This window comes from Neomonachus schauinslandi, chromosome 4 (genome assembly GCF_002201575.2).
Source record: "Neomonachus schauinslandi chromosome 4, ASM220157v2, whole genome shotgun sequence".
Taxonomy (NCBI): Eukaryota; Metazoa; Chordata; class Mammalia; order Carnivora; family Phocidae; genus Neomonachus; species Neomonachus schauinslandi.
In genome coordinates, this window is record NC_058406.1 from 105,571,552 (window position 1) to 105,585,607 (window position 14,056).

The 14,056-nt window shown below is 37.8% G+C and overlaps 1 protein-coding gene across 1 annotated transcript in view; it reads left to right on the forward strand.

Moving 5' to 3' along the window:
* The first annotated feature begins 554 nt into the window (after positions 1 to 554).
* The window catches only part of SPIDR (scaffold protein involved in DNA repair), a 488,464-nt gene continuing 474,962 nt past the window's right edge, over positions 555 to 14,056 (forward strand). Inside the window, exon 1 of the mRNA XM_021688483.2 lies at positions 555 to 677. The gene's annotated coding sequence lies outside the window, so the exon portion shown is untranslated. The remainder of the gene's footprint in view (positions 678 to 14,056) is intronic.

Sequence of the window (14,056 nt, forward strand, 5' to 3'; positions counted from 1 at the left end):
TCTCTCTGTGAAATAAATAAATAAAATCTTAAAAAAAAAAAAAGGACACTGATTAAATAAACTGTGGGTCCACTATGCAGTAGAATACTATGTTGTAGAAAAAGAATGAGGATACTCCCTGTTACTGATATGGAAAACCTCTGTTAAGTTAAAAAAAAAAAAAAAAGTGTATCAAAAAGGAGGAAAAAATTATAGTATATTTTATTTGCTTGAACATGCTGGAAAAACTATAGAAAGATACAAAAATAACTAATAAAAGTAGTTACCTGAGAATTGGCGTAGGGGTAGATAGGAGAAACAGGATGGCTAGAGATAAGAGTAGGAATAGAGTTTTCACAATCGTAATACATATTTTGAAAAATTACTCAGCATTATGGATGTTTTCAACTACTGAGAATAAAGAAAATATATATATATATATCCTGTATTTGTTATATATATAGGATATATAAAATTGTTATATATATTTATATATAAGGATATATAAAATTGTTTAAAATTTTATTTTTTTAGATGAACTACAGTTTATTGACTGGGAGATTGACAGTGACACGGAAGATACTAGTGAGTATAATGAATTTGAAGGCGGTGAGAGTGTTGTGGAAATATCAGACTGTGCTTCTTGTTCAAGCAATCATTCTTTGACTAGTGAAGAGAGGCTCTCTGAGCTTGTGAAGGTAAGAACCAGTTGTCTCAAAATTTTTCATTCTGGTTATACATTTGTTAATCATAGCCTTTTGGTGTTTCATTTTTAATTCCTTTTTCCAGGACAGTCACTTTTGACTCTTAGTGATTCTTTCATTCTTTACCTCCTTGTCTCTAAATAAACAGGCCTATAATGCACCTCTAAACATGGGTAACCATCTCCTCACCCACTCCCTCCACCTGCTACACATTGAACTTTTCCCATTCCTCCATTCTCCCAGGACACATGTATCATGGTTTGGTTAGATTAGTATTCAGCATTGCATAATATTCGTAAAAGGCAAATATTAATTATGATTATTTTTCCTTCACAACTTTCGTTTTCCTTGGAGTTAATTACTTTGGGTTTTTGTTTGCCCAACTTTATTTATTGTTAATAAAACTAAGTTTTTGCCATTGTTTAGCTCTCCTGTTAAGGTTTTTCAGGCAAAGTAGGCATTCTAGCAGTTTTGTCTTTTTGGAGAACTTGTTCCCACAACTTCCTAGTTGCTCTAATTTGAACTCATCCTTTCTGCTTTGTGGATGTAGCCACCCTTAGGTCTCTCTTCATCATCTTCCTGGTAATTCCCTTCACTTCTCTCCCATGTGGAGCAACTTTATCCTGGATTCCATGTCTTCCTCTTTCTTGGTTTTCACTCTCAGTATGATTGAGCACATCTTCTAATAGCTTTCAAGAGAGGATTTATGGAAGATAAATGGCATGTCAGAAGATGCATTTATCACACTTTGATAAGTGGATGACAATTTATATAGAATTTTAGGTTGGAAATTATTTTTCTTCAGAATTTTGAAGGCATTATTTCATTGTCTTCTAGTTCCAGAGTTGCTGTCAAGAAGCCTGAAGCTATTCTCATTCTTGATTTTTAAAAAAGATTTATTTATTTGAGAGAGGTGTAGGGAGGCGCAGGAGAGGGAGAGTGAGAATTCCAAGCAGACTCTGTGCTGAGCACAGAACTCAATCCCAGGAACCCGACATCATGACCTGAGCTGAAATCAAGAGTCAGCTCTTCAACTGTCTGAACCACCCAGACTCCCCTCTCATTCTTGATTTTTTAATATTTTCTGTTTATCACTTTTTTTAAGCAGTGTGATTGTGATTATACCTACATGTCGTATTCTGCTTGGAGTTTATCAAGCTTTTTGAATATGTGGTGAGTTGGGTCCAAGCCCTTGCTGAGGTTTGGTAATTTACTAGGAGGACTCTCAGAATTTAATGTATAGTCATACTCAGGGCTATGATTTATTATAGTGAAACAATACAGAGCAAAATCAGCAATATTTTAAGAATCCTATTGTAGAGGAGTCACACAGGATATGCTTAATTGCTCTAGCAATGAGTTTTGACAACCTCTGTAAAGTGTTGCCTGCCAGGGGAGCTCATTGGTGACTCAGTGCCCAGAGTTTTTATTGGGGTCTGGTAAAGTAGGCACTCTCTCTGCCTTGCGTGTATTAGAATTTCAGATTTTAAGAAGGCAAACAGGTATTCAGCCTAAGCCACATTGTTTGCACAGTTTAGGCAGAGGGAGCCACTCTTACCATTAGGGACTGATGGTAACTTTCCTGATGTCTAAATAACCAGAGGTAGGCAAGGACCAACATTATAAGCAGGCCTTTCTAAGGATACCCATCTTAGGTCAGCTTTGTTAACTCTCTTCTTCACATAATGGGTTTAAAGTTTTCATCACATTTGGAAAGGTTTTTGCCTTCAACATTTTTTTTTCTGATATCCTTTTTCCTTTCCTTTTGGACTACAATTATAGGTATATTAATGAGGCTGCTTCATGTTGTATCATGGGATCATTGATGCTGTGTTCACCCCCCCTTTCATTTTTAATGGTTTCTATTGCTATATTTTTCAAGTTTAATATCTTTTTTCTCTCAGTGTTTAATCTGCTGTTAATACTATCCAGTGTATTTGTCATCTCTTAAAGTTTGATATGAATCTTTTTATATTTAATCATTCTTTTTTTTTTTTAAAGATTTATTTATTTATTTGAGAGAGCGAGAATGAGAGAGAGAGAGTATATGAGAGGGGGGAGGGTCAGAGGGAGAAGCAGGCTCCTTGCTGAGCAGGGAGCCCGATGCGGGACTCGATCCAGGGACTCCAGGATCATGACCTGAGCCGAAGGCAGTCGCTTAACCAACTGAGCCACCCAGGCGCCCCTATTTAATCATTCTTAACCTCATATTTTTTTCTGTTTTGAAAATATAGAGTATAATTATAATAGTTGTTTTAGTGGCTTTTCTGTAAATCTACCATTTGTGCTATTTCTGTGTCTGTTTCTGTTGATTAATATTTCTCTTCATTGTAGGTTATGTTTTTCTGCTTTTCCGCATGCCTGAAAATTTTTGAGTGGATACCAGACATTGTGAATTTTATGTTGTTGGGTGCTGGATTTTTAAAAATGTCTTTAAATATTCTGGGACTTTATTCTCAGGTGCAGTTATTTGGAAACAGTTTCATCCTTTGGATGTTGCTTTATGACTTATTAGATGGATCTGGAGAAGTGTTCAGTATTATGTCCCGTTATCTTTTTGAGTATTCTACTAATGCTCTTACTTTTCCAGTCTGCCTGGCAAGAATAGCTGCCGAGTCCTGACCCTGTGTGAGCACTGGGTGCTGTTCTCCAGATGATTCTTTCCCTTGTATAGTGATCGCACATGCTGATCAGAACTCTGCTGAATAATTGAGGGGGGGATTGCTGTAGTTTTCTAAGTAGCTCTGGTTTTTCTGTTACTCCATCCTATGAACTCTAGCTACTTTTGTGGACTCTCAGTTCTGTCTCTTCCCATAGGCTCCACCTCAGTTCCCCTTTTCTACTGTGTGGTTTGGAAATTTTCTTAAGAAAGTAAGCTAGGGCAATTGTAGAACTCAATTTTTATTTCCTGACTTTCAGGAATTATGTTCTTCCATGATGTTCAGTTTCTTAAAAACCATTGTTTCATGTATTTTGTCTGGGTTATTCCCTTCCTTCCTTCCCTCCCTCCCTCCTTTCCTTCCTTCCTTCTTTCCTTTCTCTTTCTCTCTCTCTTGTTTTTTGTTTGTTTGTTTTGGTGTTTTAAGTGGGAGAACAAATCCATTTGCTATTATTCCATCTTGGCCACCTTCCTGATCTTTCATGCAATCCAGCACATGATAAGATGCTCATCATCATTAGTCACCAGGGAGTTGCAAATCCAAACTATGATGAGATACCACTTTATACTCATTAGGATGGCTATTATCCATAAATGGAAAAAAAATGAGAAATTGGAATCCTTGTACATTGCTGGTGGGAATGTAAAATTGTACAGCCACTGTGGGAAAGTTTGATGGTTTCTCAAAAAGTTAAACATGGAATTACCACATAATCCAGCAATTCTACTTCTGGATATATACCCAAAAGAATTGAAAGCAGGGACTCAAACATTCTTGTACATCGATGTTCATAGCATCATTATTCACAATGGCTGGATGGTGGAAACAACCCAAATGTCCGTCAACAGATGAAAGAATAAACAAAATGTTATATATATGTACAGTGGACTATTTTTCAGCCTTAAAAAGGAACGAAATTCTGGGGTGCCTGGCTGGCTCAGTTAGTTAAGTGTCTGATTTTGATTTTGGCTCAGGTCATGATCTCAGGGTTATGAGATCAAGCCCCACATTGGTCTCTGCATGGTGGGCATGGAACCTACATAAGATTCTCTCTCTCCCTCTGCCCCTACCCCTTCTCCTCTCTCTCTCAAAGGAAAAACAGGAATGAAATTCTAATACATGCTACAATATGGATGAATTTTGAAAACCTTATTATAGATAAAATAAGCCAGACACAAAAGGACAAGTGCTGTATGATTCAATTTATATGCAGTACCTAGAATAGGCAAATTCATAGACACAGAAAATAGAATAGAGGTTACCAGGGGCTGAAGAGTAAGGGGAGTTATTTTTAAATGTGTACAGAGTTTCTGATTGGGATAATTAATAAAAGGTTCTAGAAATGGTTAGTGGTAGTGGTTATAAACATGAATGTACTTAATGCCATTGAGGTGTACACCTAAAAGTGGTTAATATGGTAAATTTTTTTGCTATGTATATTTCACCACAATAAAAAATGAAAAAGTATATCTTTATTTTAAAATATTTTTCTACCATTAAATTTTATGTTTTGAGGACTTTTTATTGTTGAAATGGTAAAAATGTTTCTAGAGAGAACACTAAATGATAAAGCAAAAGACTTACTGTACATGCAGTAAAATCTTAACTCGAGGATCCCAAAGGACCATGGAGAATCCCAAGACTACTACCAAAACCCCTTGGAATAAATCATACCTAATCAGACCAGGAAGTGTTGTGCCATGATCTAAAAGTTTTTCTTGACTTTTCAGTATAGGGACTAGACTAGTAACCCTTTATTTCTATGAACTTCTTCAGTGTGAAAGAAGACCTTCTGTAATAGCATGGTCTTACTTTAGTACATATCACATTTTAAGATTATTTATTTATTTATTTGTTAGAAAGAGAGAGAGCACACCAGCAGGCAGAGGGGCAGGCAGAGGGAGAGGGAAGCAGACTCCCCACTGAGCAGAGAACCTGACATGGGGCTTGATTCCAGGACTCTGGGATCATGACCTGAGCTGAAGGCAGATGCTTAACCAACTGAGGCACCCAGGCATCCCTTAAAATTTTTTTTTTAAAGATTTTATTCATTTATTTAACAGAGCACAAGCAGGGGGAGTGGCAGGCAGAGGGAGAGGGAGAAGCAGGCTCCTCACTGGGCAAGGAGGAGCCTGACACGGGGCTCGATACCAGAACCCTGGGATCATGACCTGAGCTGAAGGCAGCTGCTTAACCGACTGAGGCACCCAGGCGCCCCCAAATTTTTTCTTAATATTAATTGTGGTGGTGGTTTCAGTGGCTGAAATATCTGTTACTTCATGCATTTGGCTTTTTAAAGCACCTCATTTCTGTTGAGAAAGGTGGGAGTTTTGTGCAGAGCTTCATATCATAGGCTACTTGTTTTTATAATTTTAGAGTTTTATCTGATATTTCATGAGCAGGTTCTGTACTGATAAGATAAGAAGGCATTTAATAAAATTAGTTTATGAATTCCTTTTCCTTATTTTGAATAGAACAAATGATGGATTTGTTCTCATCATAGATTATTGCCATCACTAAATAAAAAATTTAGTATTTTACTCTTGTCACAAACTTTAATTTTTTTATTAGAAAATAAGTTTATTAGAACTTTTAGTTTTTTTCTTGGCTTTTTTTGAGAGAAATATTCTGTGAACTGAGGATATGTTCATCCTTTGAAAGCTGCTGTAAATTACCACGACTATGAGAAGGACTAATGCTGCATGGATCAAGCTTGCTGGGTGATTGGTTGGGTTCACTACCTAACTGAGAAACTCCTGCACTCAGGTTTTATAGTGCTTTCAGTTCAATTCATACCTTGTTAAAATTACAAATTACAGTATGACACAGACTTTTCAGGGAAGCTCTTAAATAATATATAGTTATAAGAAGTAAATGGTAAGCATCCATAGCTCTCTAAAATGTAAAAAGCATATCTCTGGGTAGTAGAATTACTGGAGACGTTTATTTTCTTCTTTGTTGCATTTATTTCACAATTTAAATAAAAAACAAGAAAAATATAGCAGTCAGTGGCTTTTTCCTTAAAGACAAAACAGAGAAACAGATCACATATATTGAACATATATACTGGGTCTTATACTAGTTGCTTTATGTACATGTATTAGTCCATTTGAGCTGCTATAACAAAAATACATAGGCTGGCTAGCTAAAACAACAAATTTATTTCTCACAGTTTTGGAGGCTGGGAAGTTCTATGATCTAGGTGCTGGCAGATATGGTGTCTATCGAGGGCCCACTTCCTGGTTCATTGAAGGCTGTCTTCTCGCTGTGTCCTCACATGTTGGAAGGGGTAAGGGATCTCTGGGGCCTTTTTATAAGGGTCCTAATCCCATTCATGAGGGCCCCACTCAAAGGCCCCGCCTCTAAATACCATCACATAAGGGATTAGGTTTCAACATTTAGTTTACAGCAGTACATTTTCCATTTAAGCCTTAAAACAATCTTGTGAAGTAGATGTGGTTATGCCCAATTTTCAGATAAGGAAACTGTTAGAAAAGATAATGTAACTGCAAACAAGTTACTTATGTAGTAAGGCATCAGTGATTGAAATCTTGTCATAGAAATATTCAGGTGTTGGTTGAATGCCTCCCAATCTACATTGATTGTTTTCTTATGTTGGAAGAAGCATGCAAATGGGCAGAACTTTGAAAGATATGGTCATAGAAAAGAGATGACCTTGGCTTGCTTTGTATTTAAAAAATTCAAGACTTCTTCCACGTAAATTGTCATGAAGTATACCTTTTTAATAAATTTGTTCATTAAAGCATAACATACTACATCATCATTTGAAATAAATAAATTGAATCCACTGACTCAAAAATGAATTTCTCTAAGTAGACATTGAGAAGCATTCCTACAATATAACGAAAATCCTTTTGGATTTGTGGTCTGTCTAATCACAGTGGTATTCTCTATGGCCTTAACTCCTGTCTCCTTTTCTTCCATTCTCTTCCTCATATGGGAACAAAGATTGTTATTTTCTTCTCAAGCAACATTTTCTTCCAAGTGCTGATAACTGTTAAATCTTTCTATAACCCAGTTGCTGTCCTGAATTCCATGTGGGTTTACAGCTGCCTAATGACATATTTGCATCAATGTTCTAAAGTTACTGTAAGTCAGAGGGGTCCCAGGCCATATCCTTTCTTTTCTTTTTTTTTTTTAAAGATTTTATTTATTTATTTGAGAGAGAGAATGAGAGACAGAGAGCATGAGAGGGAGGAGAGTCAGAGGGAGAAACAGACTCCCTGCCGAGCAGGGAGCCCGATGCGGGACTCGATCCTGGGACTTCAGGATCATGACCTGAGCCGAAGGCAGTCGCTTAACCAACTGAGCCACCCAGGTGCCCCCCTTTCTTTTCTTTTTAATGCAAGCTTATCCTGTTTGTGTGTTTTTGGTCTTAGTTAATAGCTTTCCTTTTTCACTGCCTGAGTCTGTTTTGTTACTGGGTCGTGCAGATTTGACCTCTAAACTAACATCCTCAGAACTTCTGCCCTAAATTGGGCCCTTTCACCTATTCTCTGTATTGTTTCAGTAGCATCATAATTAATTTCTTAGCTGATGTCTTTTTAGTAGATTTATCTTAATAAAAATTATGACTTTATCACTCACTTACTGAAATACTTTTGATGGTTCCTCATTGCTCAAAAGTCAAGGTCCATATAACTTAACCTTGACAGTTTAGCTGCAGGTCCCTCAAGTGAATGAGGCAGAGTATACACTGTATTTTTTTATTTATATATAATCCTTAAAAATACAAATGATTCTATAGTGATAGGAAGCAGGTCAGTGGTTGACTGGGCTGAAGGTAGATGGGGGAAAGAAAGTGGGACATGAGGAAAGTGGGGCTGATGGAAATATTGATTATCTTGATTGTGGTAATAGTTTCAAAGGAATGTACACATGTCAAAACTTGTCAAATTGAATATGTTCAGTATGTGTATTTTAGTATGCTTAAGTTACATACTTCAGTAAAACTGATAAGTTTAAGTGCAAGAAAGATGTAGTTCCATGTGTTTATGATATAATTTTCAAAATACCTTTTTAAATGACAAAACAGGATATAGAATAATTGTATAGAAAAATGGAAAGGGTTTAGAGGAGTTAAGATGGCAGAGGATTAGGGGGACCCGAAGTTTGTCTTGTCTCTTGAATACAACTTGATAGTTATCAAACCATTCTGAACACCTGGGAAATCAGTCAGAAGTCTGAGAGAAAAAAACTGCAATTCTACAAGTAGAAAACTGACCACCTTTTGGAAGGTAGGAAATGCGGAGACTTGAATCCTGTGTGATATAGCTGTGGATACGATGGTGGCAGGGAGAGAACCTGCTTATGGAAGCTACCACAAAAGTATTATAAGCAGTGGAGTGCAAAATTGGAACTTTTAGAAGTCAGCTGCAGTGGGGGAATGTGCCTCACTTAAAGGTGCTCAGGTGGCAAAGTGGAGTGGAATCCCAGGTGTGACACCGTGGTCTGAAGATCCTCGGGTTGTAAGAAGAATGGGTGGCGCCTAAGTGCTGCACTGTTCTCAGGGATAGGAATATGGAAGCTGGCTGAGAACAGTGAGTCTAGGTGCCACCTTTCTGCTCTGTATTGCCATAAACCGTGAACTGCTGCGTGGTCATTCAGCTGCTTTTCCTGGGATGGGTCTGCAGAGGCCTGTCAAGACTCTCCCCAGGGAATCAGTGCAGGTCTGCGCCATAGGAGTCCCTAAAATTTGGAGTTTTGAAACTCAGGTGCATTCTTGAGATAAAAAAGCTTGGCACAGGCAGGGTGAACACAGAGTTCTGATGGCAACTGGGGAGACAAGAGTGATTGATTGCTCTTCTGTGAGGGTTCCCTGAAGAGTGGGGGAATGCAAATTTTCAGCTCTGGGGCTAGAGTGGGGTGCCACCATATTCATCCCACACGCCCATCAGCACTGAAAGCCCTCAGGGAGCAAAACAGGGCCACCTGGTGGAGTCTGGAGCTGCTTACACCAAGCCCTGCCTCCTTGCCTCTCCCCCCCGCCCCTCCCCCCAGGGCAAGTCTACCTGAGAATCAGTGCAACAGTCCCCTCCCCAAGAAGACCAGTACAAACAACTTGCTTACACTAAATTTACTGATCATAGAGGGCTGCAAAGCTTCAGCTCTAAGGGAAAATAGTATCTAGCCTCCTTTGGCTTTTATTCTTTACTTCTTTTTCATTTATTTTCTTATTTTTTGCAATTCTTTTTTAAAAGTTGTTTATATTTTTATTTTTGTTTACTTTCATTGCATTTTATTTTTATATTTCTTTGGGATCTAGATTCTTTTATTTATTTTTTTAAGGTTGATTTATTTATTTATTTGAGAGAGCAAGCACAAGTGGGGGGAGGGACAGAGGGAGAGGGAGAAGCAGAGTCCCTGCTGTGCAGGAAGCCTGACACGGGGCTCAATCCCAAGACCCTGAGATCATGACCTGAGCTGAAGGCAGAGGCTTAACTGACTGAGCCACCCAGTGCCCCATCTTCCTTTCTTTTCTGGACAAAATGATGAGACAGGAAAATTCATCCCAGAAAAAAGAATAGCAGGTAGTACTCACAGGCAGAGATTTAATCAATATAACTAACTAGAATTTAAAACAATGATTACAGGGGTACCAGCTGGGCTTGAAAAAAACATAGAAGACACTAGAGAATCCTTTACTGCAGAGATAAAAGACCCAAAATCTAGTGAGGTCAATTAAAAATGCTATAACCAAGATGCAGTTCCAAGTGGAGGCCATAAAAATGAGGACAAATGAATCATTGGAGTGAATCAGTGATAAAGAAGATAAAATGGAAAATGAGGAAGCTGAAAAAAGAAGGAAACAGGTAATGGATCACAGAGGTAGACTTAGGGAAATCAGCGACTTATTAAACTATTATAACATTCGTATCATAGGAGTCCTAGAAGATGTAGGGAGAAAAAAAGGGACAGTTTATTCAAACAAATTACAGCTGAAAACATCCCTAACCTGGGAAAGACACAGACATCAAAATCTAGAAAACACAGAGAAATCCCATTAAATTCAAAAAGAGCCAACCATCACCATAGTCAAATTCACAAAATAGGGAAAGATTCCTGAAAGCAAGATAAAAGTCCTTAACCTACAAGGGAAGACAGATCAGGTTCGCAGCAGATCTGGCCACTGAAACCTTGCAGGCCAGAAAGGAGTTGAAGGAAGTATTCTATGTGATGAGTTAGAATTATTCCAGTGTTCCAGTATTCAATCCAGCAAGATTGTCATTCAGAATAGAGAGATAAAGAGTTTCCTAGACAAAAAATAAAGGAGATTGTGACCACTAAACCAGCCCTGCAAGAAATACTAAGGGGACCCTATGAGTGGAGAAACAAAATACCAAAAGGAACAAAGACCAGAAAGGACCAGAGAACATCATCAGAATCACTAACTGTACAGGTAACACAGCGGTGCTGAATTCATATCTTTCAGTAATCATTTTGAATGTATATGGACTAAATGCTCCAATCAAAAGACACAGGATATCAGAATGGATTAAAAAACAAGATCCATCTATATGCTGCCTACAACAGACTCATTTTAGACCTAAAGAACCTGCAGATTGAAAGTGAGGGGAGGGAGGGATAACCATCTATAATGCTAATGGATGTCAAAAGAAAGCCAGAGTACCCATACTGAGATAAGACAAACTAGATTTTAAAACAAAGACTGTAACAAGAGATGAAGGGCATTATATCATAATTAAGAGATCTATCCATCAAGAAAATCTAACAATTGTATATATTCATGCCCCCAACTTGGGAGCACCCAAATATATAAATCAATTAATAATAAACATAAACTCATGGATAATAATACAGTAATAGTAGGTAACTTTTACACCCCACTTACAGCAGTGGACATTATCTAAGCAGAAGATCAACAAGGAAACAGGGCTTTGAATGACACACTGGACCAGATGGACTCAACAGATATATTCAGAGCATTTCATCCTGAAGCATCAGAATACACATTCGTTTTGAGTGCATACAGAACATTCTCCAGAATAGATCATATACTGGGTCACAAATCAGCCCTCAACAAGTATAAAAAGATTGAGGTCATACCATGCATATTTTCAGACCACAATGCTCTGAAACTTGAAGTCAGCTATAAGGAAATATTTGGAAAGACCACAAATACATGGAGGTTAATGAGCGTTCCACTAAAGAATAATTGGGTTAACCAGTAAGTTAAAGAAGAAATAAAAAAGTACGTGGAAGCAAATGAAAATGAAAACACAATGGTCCAGGGCGCCTGGGTGGCTCAGTTGGTTAAGCAACTGCCTTCGGCTCAGGTCATGATCCTGGAGTCCCGGGATCGAGTCCCGCATCGGGCTCCCTGCTCAGCGAGGAGCCTGCTTCTCCCTCTGACCCTCCCCCCTCTCATGTACTCTCTCTCATTCTCGCTCTCTCAAATAAATAAATAAATCTTTAAAAAAAAAAAAAAAACACAATGGTCCAAAACGTTTGGGATGCAGCAAAGGCAGTTTTAAGTTGCAATACAGTCCCACCTCAAGAAGCAAGGAAAGTCTCAAATACACAACCTAACCCTACACCTAAAAGAGTTAGAAAAGGAGCAGCAAATAAAGCCTAAAGTCAGCAGAAGAAGGGAAATAATGAAGATTAGAGCAGAAATAAGCTATATAGAAAACAAAAAAACAGTAGTACAGATTAATGAAACTAAGAGCCGGTCTTTGAAATAATTTATAAAATTGATAAACCCCTAGCTAGACTTATCAAAAAAAAAAAGAGAAAGGACCTAAATAGATAAAATCATGAATGAAAGAGGAGACATAACCATCACCACAGAAATACAGTTATAAAGAGAATACTGTGAAAAATTATGTGCCAACAAACTGGGCAACCTGGAAGAAGTGAACAAATTCCTAGAAACCTACAAACTACCAGACTGAAACAGGAAGAAATAGAAAATTTAAACAGCCGCATAACCAGCAAAGAAATTAAATCAGTAATCAAAAATCTCTCAACAAGCGAAAGTCCAGGGTTGGATGGATTCCCAGGGGAATTCTACCCCACAGTTAAAGAAGAGTTAATACCTATTCTCCTCAAACTGTTCCAAAAAAGAAAAAAAAAAAAAAAGAAATGGAAAGAAAACTTCCAAACTCATTCTGTGAAGTCAGCATGCCTTGACCCCAGAACGAGACAAATACCCCACTAAAAAGGAGGATTACAGGACAATATCCCTGATGAACATAAATGTAAACCTCAATAAAATACTAGCAAATCGAATGCAACAGTACATTAAAAGAATTATTCACCAAGATCAAGTGGGATTTATTCCTGGGCTGCAGGTGTGGTTCAACATCTGCAAATCTCCCCAATGTCTAGACATTGGGGAAGGTATGTGCTATGGTGAGCGCTGTGAATTGTGTAAGACTACTGAATCACAGATCTCTTCCTCTGAAATAATACATTATATGTTAAAAAAAAAAAAAAGATAGGAGGGGAAGAATGAAGAGGGGGAAATCAGAGGGGGAGACGAACCATGAGAGACTATGGACTCTGAAAAACAAACTGAGGATTCTAGAGGGGAGGGGTTGGGGGGATGGGTTATCCTGGTGATGGGTATTAAAGAGGGCACGTTCTGCATGGAACAATGGGTGTTATACGCAAACAATGAATCATGGAACACTACATCAAACACTAATGATGTAATGTATGGTGATTAACATAACAATAAAAGAAACAGCATTCACTGGAATTTAAATAAAAGCTTTTTTTTAAAAAAAAAACTTTTTTAAAAAAGTTTTTTTTTTAAAGCAAAAAAACAAAAACAAAAACATCTGCAAATCTATGAACATGATATACCACATGGGGGCGCCTGGATGGCTCAGTTGTTAAGTGTCTGCCTTCAGCTCAGTCATGATCCCAGGGTCCTGGGATTGAGCCCTACATCGGGCTCCCTGCTCTGTGGGAAGCCTGCTTCTCCCTCTCTCACTCCCCCTGCTTGTGTTCCCTCTCTTGCTGTGTCTCTCTCTGTCAAATAAATAATCTTTTAAAAAAATTTAAAAAAACCATGATATACCATATTAGTAAAAGAAAGGATAAAAACCATATGGTCCTGTCAATAGATGCAGAAAAAGCATTTGACAAAGTACAGCATCCTTTCTTGATAAAAACCCTCAACAAAATCGGGGTTGATGGAACATACCTTAACATAAAGGCCATATTCGAAAGACCCACAGCTAATATCCTCAGTGGGGAAAAAACTGAAAGCCTTTACCCTTTGGTCAGGAGCAAAACAAGGATGTTCACTCTCAACATTACTATTTAACATAGTATTGGAAGTCTTAGCCTCAAGAATCAGACAACAAAAAGAAAAGGCATCCAAGTTGGCAAGGAAGAAGTCAAACTTCCACTATTTGTAGATGACATGATACTCTGTAGAAAACCTGAAAAGACTCAACTAAAAAATTGCTAGAACTGGTACAGGAACTCAGCAAAGTCGCAGGATATAAAATGAATGTGCAGAAATCTGTTGCATTTCTATACACGAATAATGAAGCAGCAGAAAAAGAAATCAAGGAACCGATCCCATTTGCTATTGCACCAAAAACAATAAGATACTTAGGAATAAACCTAACTAGGGAGGTAAAAGATCTGTACTCTGAAAACTACAGAACACTTATGAAAGAAATTGAAGAGGACACAAAGAAATGGATAAATATT